General features: G+C 40.8%; 1 pseudogene; it reads left to right on the forward strand.

Moving 5' to 3' along the window:
* LOC101405910 (nuclear RNA export factor 2-like) overlaps window positions 1-5,857 on the forward strand; it is a 44,187-nt pseudogene extending 38,330 nt beyond the window's left edge.
* The last annotated feature ends 5,527 nt before the right edge of the window (window positions 5,858-11,384 follow it).

Below are 11,384 nucleotides of genomic sequence, written 5' to 3' on the forward strand. Positions count from 1 at the left end.
ACATATTCTGTTTATTTATTGGCTATGCCGGCTAAAGTAGCCACCCAAAGGAGTGCCATAAAATTATTAGATACAATTAAGTTATATTATGAAACACCAAGGCGGATTCAGAGTGACCACGGTTCCCACTTTACAAGTAAGTTAATTCAAACTTATACAAAGAAAAATCATATAAAATGGACTTATCATATACCTTATTACCCCCAAGCTGCAGGCCTCATAAAACGAATAAGTAGATTACTAAACAACAATTGAGGAAACTCGGTCAAGGCTCATTAAAGGGGTGGCACAACCACCTAAGTACTGCTCTAAATATGTTAAATAACAGGCCACTAGGCCCTAATGAGACAAGGTTATTACGAGCAAAGATTACAAAAGTGGCAGCCGCCACCCATGAGCTTATGACCTTAATATATTGGCCACTGATTCAATCTGCTAAACCATCTTTTTGTGCCATGGCCGAAGTGGCTGGATTGGATTTATCTACTGTTTATTCTATTCAATTGCCCCCTAAGAAACAGTCCATAGTCCCTACTGGGATAGGGGTACAATTTCCCAAAAACACTTTTGGTTTGTTAAAAGGACGCTCTGGATTAGCAGCAAAAGGTATTAATGTACTAGGAGGAGTCATTGATCCAGATTACGAAGAAAAAATAAAATTTATATTATATAATGGTAGTGACACAGTACTAACTATGGAGTCTGGGGAACGAGTGGGACAATTATTAGTGCTTCCCCTCCTGACTCCAAGTGTGTCACAAGGACAATCTCCAAGTGAATTAACTAAAAGAGAAATGCAAGGATTTGGGTCTACAGATGGATGGAAACCTGGAGCAAAGGTGTGAGTGACACATCCACCCAATGCGGCTCCCCGCCGCAAAAGTAGTGGCCCAAGAATCCACTGCAACACTCATAGTTATGTATCAAAAAAATAAACAATTATATCATGTTCCTAAAAATTCTGTCTCTTTGTGTGAATAAATATTCCTGCTGTGTTCGCTATGCTATGCTGCACTTCCATGTCTGCTGCAGACCTCCATACCAACTAATGTCTCCGTAGGACAACCTTGGACCCTGCACTGCTGGACCAACTGCTCTACACCAGTGGGACCTATAACCTGCACTATAAATGGCCGAAAAATTTGGTCTGAGAAACATCAAGCAACTTCTCGGTATAAGCCTATATCTGATCAATCACACAAAACTAGTTACAATTTCTCTATTGCCCTGCCTTCTGCTACCCTCCGTGATGGGGGCTGGTATTCTTATATTAAATGGAAAAAGGGGAATCTAGATTCCCCACTTCTTAAAAAAACTCGATTTGTTAACATCCTTCCTAATGCCACTACTCCTCTTAAAAACACTAATCTGTGGTTACATTTAGCTCATACAGTTCTTAATGAAACTGCTTTTTGTCTTAGAAACAGTAATAATCCTTCCGGACTTCTACAAGCTAATTTCTTAGGCCTAGGTCTTACCTCATCTAATGTATCACATGTTCAAGTCACTATTCCTTCTTCTTTAGTATCTATGCCTATATCTGGAGTGACTTCTACCACGTGTTATTGTATTAATTATACATATATTCCTTTCTATTATAATAAGACTATCCCTATTAGTATTCCTACTCCCTCACGACTACCTGCTGGATATTTCTGGTTATGTGATAATACTGCGTACTCACACATTCCAACTGACACATCTGTTACATGTGGTATTGGCCCAATAGTTCCTCTTATAGCTGCTTTCCCTACCAAGAATTCCCGAGTAAGACAAGCACTGACTACAGATTGTGACCCTCATGTTAACCTTCTTCCCACCTCTACCGCGGCAACGCTTGCTGCCCTCCTACTACCTGATCCTGGCTTAATTGTAGACAACCATCGTCAAATTAAACACCCTTCCTGCTTGTTGACACATGTAATGAATGATACTGTTAGAGCCTTCTTAGCTATATCTCAGGAATTACGAAAACTGCATAGAGAGACTCTTATACAACGAGCTGCTTTAGGCTATTTGTTTCATCTTCATCAAACACCTTGTACTAAAATACCGGATATATACTGTTTCAATATATCAGATCAAACTAATGTTATCTTTGATGCTGTACATGACTTGCAAGATCGAGTTAATAATATTTCATATTCTAAGAGATTATTTGATTAGTTACCTTGGGGTTTAGGTCCTTTATTGCGAGATAGTTTTATAATTATTGTAGTCATTGGATTTTTGGTTCTTGGATGTGCCTTATATACTTGTGTACAAAGTTCATTGTCTGTGCATATGGTGTCTTATGGTTAATAAAAACGGCTACGGCCAAAAATGTCATGACATGAGTACAGCCATGTTTGGCTGCTCCATTGACCTACAGCCACCAGCACAAAAAAAATATATAAAAGCTGCTTTCTGCGTGGTGGAAACTGGCCCTTCTCCCATGGAGATAGTTGCAATGTGTAAAAATTTCAAGGCCCTTAAAGGTGCCGCAGGCTGGGGCAGACTGGCCATCTGTGCCAGGCTGGGACGATAAGCAGGATAAACAATGCACGTACACAACTACTGGGCTGGGACAATAGCCAGGGGGCTCAGTACACACACGCCACTGATAACCATTTGTGCATGGAAACACTGGATGCTTGCTCTGAAAAAAGCTCTGTAACTGCTTACTCTGAAAATTATTGATGCTATAAAAAACTGCTGGAGACTGAGACCCAGTAAGAGTTCCACCTGTGGAAGGGACACCTTGCCCAGGACGTGTGATCCCCGCCCGGCCATGTCGATTGACAGGACTCTCACAGCAATGGGGCGTGGATGCTGTGAGTAATTAATTTATTATGAGTAATTAATTTATTGTAAAGTAATTAATCTAATGTATTCTCTTTTCGGTCAACCTGGTGTTTCTCTTTCTGGTTAATTTGTGTCATTTTCCTTCAGTCGATCTGGTGTTTCCCTTTCCAAGCAATCTGATGTTTTTCCCTCTTATTATATGACCTATTCAAATCTGCCGCTATCTCAGTGGATTTGGTATTTCCCTTTCCAATCGAGCTGGTGTTTTTCCCTCTTATTATTTGACCTATTCAGATCTGTTTGTGGACTATTGCCTTTACCGTCCTCTATATAATAAAATATACCTTCAGTCCATTTGTTTGGAGTAAAAAGTTTCTTTTACGTCTCCGATCAAATCCCCAAACTTCTCATAACAACATACAATGGAGAAAGGAAAGTCTCTTCAATAAATGGTGTTGGGAAAACCGGACAGCCACATGCAAAAGAATGAAATTAGACCATTATCTTACACCAGGCACAAAAATTAACTTGAAATGGATTAAACACTTGAATGTAAGATCTGAAACCATAAACCTTCTAGAAGAAAACACAGGCAATATGCTCTTCAACCTCAGTCCTATCAGTATCTTTTGAATATGTCTTCTCAGGGAAGGAAAACAAAAGAAAAAATAAACTAACGGGTCTATATCAAACTAAAAAGCTTCTGCACAGCAAAGGAAACCATCAACAAAACAAAAAGACAACCTACCGATTGGGAGAAGATATTTGCAAATCATATATCCAAGAAGGGGTTAATACCCAAACTATATAAAGAACTCATACAACTCAACAGCAAAAAAAAAACAACTCGATTAGAGAATGGGTAGAGGATCTGAACATTTTTCCAAAGAAGATATACAGATGGCCAACAGGCACATGAAAAGATATTCAACATCACTAATTATTAGGGAAACGCAAGCAAAACCACAATGAGATATCACCTCGCGCCCGTCAGAATGGCTGTTATTAAAAAGACAGGAAATAACAAGTGTTGGAGAGGATGCAGAGAAAAGGGAACCCTTGTACACTGCTGGTGGGAATGTAAACTGGTGCTGCCACTATGGAAAACAGTATGGAGAGTCCTCAAAAAGTTAAAAATAGAACTACCATATGACCCAGCTAGTCCACTTCTGGGTATGTATCCAAAGAACACAGAGACACCAAATTGAAAAGATATTCGCACCCCTATGTTTATTGCAGCATTATTCACAATAGCCAAGGCTTGGAAACAACCTAAGTGCCCATCAATGGGTAAAAGGATAAAGAAGATGTGGTGTGTATATATATATACAATGGAATACTACTCAGCCATAAAAAAAAGATTAAATGTCACCATTCACAACAACAGGGATGGATCTTGAGGATGTTATGCTAAGCGAAATAAGTCAGACAGAGAAAGACAAATACCATGTGATTTCACTCATGTGGAAGATAAACAAACAAACACATAGATGCAGAGAACAGATTGGTGGTTACCAGGGGGAAAGGGGAGGTGGGGGGAGGGCAGAAGTGGTAAAGGGGCATAAGTGTACAGTGACAGATAGAAACTAGACTTTCGGTGGAGAACACGATGTAGTCTCTAGAGAAGGCAAAATATAATGATGTACACCTGAAATTTATACGACATTATAAATCATTGTTACCTCAATAAAAATAATGGGGAAGATCTGAATAGACATTTCTCCAAGGAAGCTATACAAATGGCCAAGGAGCGCATGAAAAACTTCTTAACCATCATTAGTCATTAAGGAAATGCAAATTAAAACCACAATGAGTTACCACTTCACACCCACTAGGATGGCTTTAATCAATAAAACGAATGAGAACAAGTGTTGGTGAGGATGTGGAGAAACTGGAATTCTCATGTATCACTGGTGGGAATATAAAATAGAGCAGTGGTTGGGGAAAACATTTTGTCAGTTCCTCAAAATGTTAAATGTGGAGTTACCATATGACCCAGTAATCCCACACCTAAGTTTCTACCAGGAGAAATTACTACATGTGTTCACTCTAAAACTTGTACAGGAATGTTCATAGCAGCATTATTCACAACGGCCACAAAGTGGAAACAAGTCAAATGTCCTTTAGCTGATGAACAGATAAATAAATCTGGTACGTCCATATAGTAGAATATTATTCAGTTATAAAATAGAATACAGTTCTGATATATGCCATGACATGGATGAACCTTGAAATCATGCTAAGTGAAAGGAGCCAGTCACAAAAGGTCGCACATTATGTGATTCCATTTATATATAATGTCCAAAATAGGCAAATCCACAGAGACCAACAGCAGATGAGTGGTTACCAGGGTCTGGGGTGAGGGGAGGAATAGTGAGTGATCTCTAATGGTTAAGGAGTTTCTTTTTGAGGTGATAAAATTATTTTGGAATTAGATAGTTGTGATGGTTGCACAATCTTGTGAATATACTAAAAAGCACTGAATTATACACTTGAAAATGGTATGTGCATTATATCTCAATAAACAACGATTGGAAGCTTGTATTTTTAAAATTTTCATTTGTTAGTTTCTTCAACATCTTTCTTTATCAATATATATTAAGCTCCCTTGTTCTTCTGAACAGGTCTATTTTTCGGTTTTGCATTCTGTTGGGCATGAATGCTAGTGATAGACATTTTGGTTTTCACTAGATCTTTCTTTGTCACTACACAGGTTCATTCTGGTACATGTGTCCCAGCAAATATGTGGCATAGATTTAGTGGCGGCATTGCATGGTCAGCGTGTCTGTACTGCGGTACTAATGGAGATCACCTGTTCTTCTCCCACTCCAGGTGCCTTCAGGACAATGAGTGGAACTACACCAGAGCTGGTCAGGTCTTCACTATGCTCAAGGTGAGGTCTGGGAATCAAGTGGGTTCAAGAAGGCCATTTCTGGGCCTTCAGAAAGGCCAGGAAGGTGGGGGCAGGTGGCCTGGGAATGAAACTCAGGGAGCCGGCTCTTCTGACATCCCGACTCCTTCCCTCCAGACTGAGGGCAAGATCCCAGAGGAGGCCTTCAAAGAAATCCCCTAAAGGAGCCGTTGGATGTAGTCTTTGTCTTCATCCACATCATCCTTGTTTCTCTTTTCTCCATCCTAAGGCCATGCCCGTGACTGGGGTTGGAGGCCTGGCTGCCCAAGAACCCAAAGTTAACTCGTAGGCCAGGTAACATAACAACCTGAAGGGTCAGTTGTTCTGTGTATTTTCCCCACTCATGATGGCTGTTTATTTTCATAATAAAGAGTGATGTTGCACATTGTATGTTGTGTGTCCTGGATCGCTCTTCCCCTGCCCCAACCATGAGGCAATGGGTCCAGGGCTGAAAGGCCGTGCCCTCTCCTCCTGCCCTCCTTTCACCCTGGCAGTCCCTAGCAGATACATCAGGCTTGACTCCATAGGTGGTTTGTCAGTAAATCCTATGAGAAGGGATATGTGCTGCTTCCAGGGATTGGCCTCTGGAATCAGTGTGACTCAGCCCAATGCTCTACCTGGAGGCCCTCAGAAGCAGGCGTGTGACCTGGCACAAAGGGGCTTTGCAAGGGATGCCTACTGGCTGGTGAGGGCTGTGGAAGGAAGGAAGGTGAGGACTCACATATTTCACTTCTTATACCCAGTCATTTGAATGTTTTCAAAGACCACACTGTGAACAATTTCATGATTTGCACAGCTCTCACCATGCTTCCATCTGTCTTCTCATCCATCCACTGTGCTGCCTCCTCTTCCTTTCTGAAGGTGCCCTGTGGGAGGGATCTCGCTTTAGCGCCTGAGAGGGAGGGAGAGCCAGCCTGTCTGCCCAGTGCCTTTCTTAGAGAGCTGACACCGGGTGCTCCATGTCCATGTGCTGGAGGGGGTGCAGTCCCTTATTTTCACTTCCACACAAACCACAGTGGCACCTGATCTCACATTCTGGTCAGTTCTGTGGGATCCTTCTCATCAACTGGCAATTAGTAGTTCAGAATTGCAGGCAAGAGTTGAAAGGGACACTTGCACAATTTATTTTCCACACTCTGTGATGTTTGCACTTCCGATGACAAGCAGGCATAATTTTTGAAATTAAAACAATAGTAGTACCAAATTTCAACTTACAATATTATAAATGATGACATAGGTGAGGTACCACCTGTTTACAAATTATGCCTCTATTTTGGGGTCTGGTATATGTTATTTTCTACCACTTGCCACTTTTCCTTTCTTTATGTATATTTACATGAGGGATCCATATATTGGCATGTGCATGTCTTAAAAATATGAACTAAGGGATAATTGCCATTATGTAAGGAATAATTCCATGTTATTCCGCGTAGTACCTCAATGATCAAAGACTAGTCTCAGCCTTCTCACTTAGAGAACAGAGACCACTGTGCACATCTCTCAGCTGCATTGTGAGGAATAGAGTCAGTGTCACATGTCAGTGAACAGTCGCAGTGTCTGGCTCAACTCAGGCTCTCTGAGCTATCTGAGTTCCCTCATGGGCAGAGACCATGGAACCCATCACATGGCCCCTCTACTTCCTCTCTGCAAATCATCAGGCTTCCACATCCTTGGACTCCTTCCCTAGCCAGCTCAGATGCCATGGTCTTCCAGTCACTCATTGTCCTGCCATTCCCTCAATTCCCTTGGTCCCATGACCTGGGCAAATGCTAACCCTTCTGTCTTCCTCCTCATACACAGGTCTCTGTGCAAACTGTCCCACAGGACAGGTTTTTGGAACTATAAATGCTGAGGCAAAATGTGTGCTTTGCAAGATTATTTCTGAAGTTGGGGGGCAACAGATACTCTCATACATTGTTTCTGAGGATGGAAATAAGCATATCAATTTCTTAGTGTCACTTGGAATAATTTCATCATTTAGGAACACATAAATGTTTACACACATTTGATATAAATAGAATCATAGTGCAGACACAGTTTTGTATCCATTTCATTTTAGTTTTCAAATGTATTGTCACAAAACTTTATAATATTCACTTGTTATGCCTTAAGTTTTTGTAGGATGTCTAGTAATGACCTTCTTTTATTCTTGACATTGTTAATTTGTGTGTTAATTGTGTGGAGTGTGAGTTAGGAAGGCTGATAAGGAAGGGAGGGAGAAAACAGGAGTCCCAGCCAGGAGGGTCCAGCAGCAGCTGCTCTGTTAATTTCCCTGGGCTTGGCACACCCTGCTGGCACACAGATAGGGTGGCAGGGAGGCTGGAGCTGTGGAATTCATGTGGGATGAGCTTCACGAAGAGGCATTATTTCCTGTATGTCACTTCTCTTCCTGCCCATCAACTACAAAGGCATCAAGTTCATGGACATCCCCAACAAGGTGCACTTCTTACAAAGGCTGCTGGGGGGGAGTGGACCCCTTGCTGTCCTCCACCAGGTCCCACATCTGTGGGGAAGGAGCCCCAGAAGTAGCTGCAGGAACTGCAGGGGAAGTGGCCTGATGATGCCCTTTTCCATCTCTCATCTTCAACTAACTCATGCCTTCCCTCAGAATACCTCTCCGGCTCCTGTGTGGTACTCTCCATTCCCAACACTTTGTCCCAGGACTTGTCTCTGAACTGCTGCCCTTATCCCTGGGATCCCTGCCTGTAGCTCCCACCTCCAGCCCTGGTGCATAATTGCTGCTTATCTTCCTAAATATGGATTCCATTTATGCTATTTGCCTGCTCATAAGGCTTTAATGGTATCATTCACTTAATGGTCACAGAATTTCCCTCCAGCTGCTGCTCCTTAGGATCCTCCCATCCTGTAGCCCCTGTGCTGAAGAAAGCCAGTGGTTGGATGTGAACACTTCATCCCCTCAGTGGCCATATCCAAGGGCATAAACCTCAGACCTACGTCATGCAAGGTTAGACACTATCCTCCACCTCCACCAAAATAAAATAAAGCAAGGAGAAGTGGTGTTTGGCTTTTCTGAGCACTCTAAGCTGCATCAGAGAAAGATGGTGAAGTAATGGTAGAAGGGCATGCTTTCTGGGAGTTGAGGAGAGCAAGTGTCTGTGGCAGGGCCTAAAATTCTGCAGTTGCAACAGGATCCCAGGAGTGATGGTTAATTTTATGCATTAACTTGGCTAGACCATGGTACCCAGATATTTGTTCAAAGAAACAATGTTTCTGGATATTCCTATGAAGGTATTTTTTGGATGAGGTTAATATTTAAATCAGTAGCCTTTAGTAAAGTGGATTACACTCATAATGTGGGTGCATCTCATCCAGTCAGTTGAAGGCCTAAATAGGAAAAAGACTGACCTCCTCAGAGGAAGAGAGAATTTTGCCAGCAAGTGGCCTTCAGACTTGAACCGCAGCTAGGTCTTCCCTAGGTTTCCAGCTCCAGCCTGCCAGAATACCCTGCAGATTTGGGACTTGTCAGGTTCTAAAATCACATGACCCAATTCCTTAAAAAAAAAAAGAATGAACAACTATATGCCAACGAACTGGACAACCTAGAAGAAATGAAAAATTCTTAGAAACATGCAACCTACAAAGATCGAATCAGGAAAAACATAGAAAATCTGAACATACCAATTACTAGTAAGGTGATTGAATCAGTAATCAAAAGACTCCAAAAAGGGGCTGGCCCGTTGGTATAGTGGTTATGTTCGCACACTCTGCCTCAGCAGCCCAGGGTTCACAGATTCAGATCCCAGGCATGGACATACGCACTGCTCATCAAGCCATGCTGTGGTGGCATCCCGCATACAAAATAGAGGAGGATGGGCATGGATGTTACTTCAGGGCCAATCTTCCTCACCAAAAAAATGAAGACTCCCAGCAAAGAAAAGCCAAGGAACATGTGGTTTCACTGGTGAATTTTACCAAACATTTAAAGAAGAATTAATGCCAATCCTTCTCAAACTAAGAGGCCAGCATTACCCTGATACCAAAACCAGCAAAGGACAATACAAGAACATAAAACTACAGGCCAATATCCTTGATGAATATAGATGCAAAAATTCTCAACAAAATACTAGTAAGCTGAATTCAGCAGCACATTTAAAAGACCATTCACCATGATCAAGTGGAATTTATCCCTGGCAAACAAGGATGGTTCAACAAACACAAATCAATAAATGTAATTCATCACATTAATAGCATGAAAGAAAAAAAATCATATGATCATCTCAATAAATGAAAAAAAAGCACTTGACAAAATTAAACATCTGTTCATGATAAAAACTCTAATAAATTAGGTATAGAAGGAAGGGAACTCAACATGATAAAGGCCATATATGACAAACCCACAGCTAACATCATACTCAATGGTGAAAGTTTGAAAGCTTTTCCTCTAAGATCAGGAACAAGACAAGGGTGCCCACTCTCACCACTCCTATTCAACATAGTACTGAAAGTCCTAGGCAGAGCAATCAGGCAAGAAAAAGAAGTAAATGGTATCCAAAAAGGAAAGAAGAAGTAAAATTGTCTCTATTTGCAGATGACATGATTTTATAGAGAGAAAATCATAAAGAGTCCACCAAAAAACCTGTTAAATCTAATCAGTGAATTCACAAAAGTAGCAGGATACAAAATTAACATACAAGAATTTGTAGCATTTCTATGCACTAACAATGAATTATCTGAAAAATAAGGAAAGAAAATAATCCATTTACAATAGCACCAAAAACAATAAAATACTTAGGAATACATTTAATCAAGGAGGTAAAAGATCTCTATGCTGAAAACTACAAAACACTGATGAAAGAAATTGAAGAAGACACAAATAATTGGAAAGGTACCTGTTGTTCATGAATTGGAAGAATTGATATTGTTAAAATGTCCATACTACCCAAAACCATCTATAGATTCAATGTTATCCCTATCAGGATTCCAGTGGCATTTTTTACTGAAGTAAAACAAACAATCCTAAAATTTATGTGGAACCACAAAAGGCTCTGAATAGCAAAAGTGATCCTGAGAAAGAAAAACAAAGTGGAAGGTATCACACTTCCTGATGTCAAGCTATATTATAAAGCTATAGTAATCAAACAGTATGGTACTGACATAAAAGCAGACACATAGACCAATGGAACAGAATGGAGAGTCCAGAAATAAACCCAGGCATATATGGTAACTAGTATTTGACAAGGGAGCCAAGAACACTCAATGCTGTGGCGGCATCCCACATAAAGTGGAGGAAGATGGGCACAGACGTTAGCCCAAGGCCAGTCTTCCTCAGCAAAAAAAGGAGGATTGGCATGAATGTTAGCTCAGGGCTGATCCTCCTCACACACACACACACCTCTAAGGGGAAAGGAAGGATGGTGCAATTAAGAGGATGGACTCAAAGCATTTGTCAAGTTTATTGCTTAACCTGGGTAGAGGGTTACACAAATGTTCATGTTATAGTTTTTTATAAAATTTTGTGTATTTGATATGTTTGATAAGTAACAAAGCTTTTAGGGGCTGAAGTATTTTTAATCATAAACGTAATGTATATTCATTTTACGAAATGATTAAAATACAATTAACTACAGAAATGAAAACATCAATAATCAGCAATCCCACCATCACTGGGAAAAAAAAACAAACTTAACATTTAATGTGTTCCATTCCCTTATTTTTTATTTGCTTGCAT

This window comes from Ceratotherium simum, chromosome X (assembly GCF_057802395.1).
Source record: "Ceratotherium simum simum isolate JZ-2026a chromosome X, ASM5780239v1, whole genome shotgun sequence".
NCBI classification, from domain to species: Eukaryota; Metazoa; Chordata; class Mammalia; order Perissodactyla; family Rhinocerotidae; genus Ceratotherium; species Ceratotherium simum.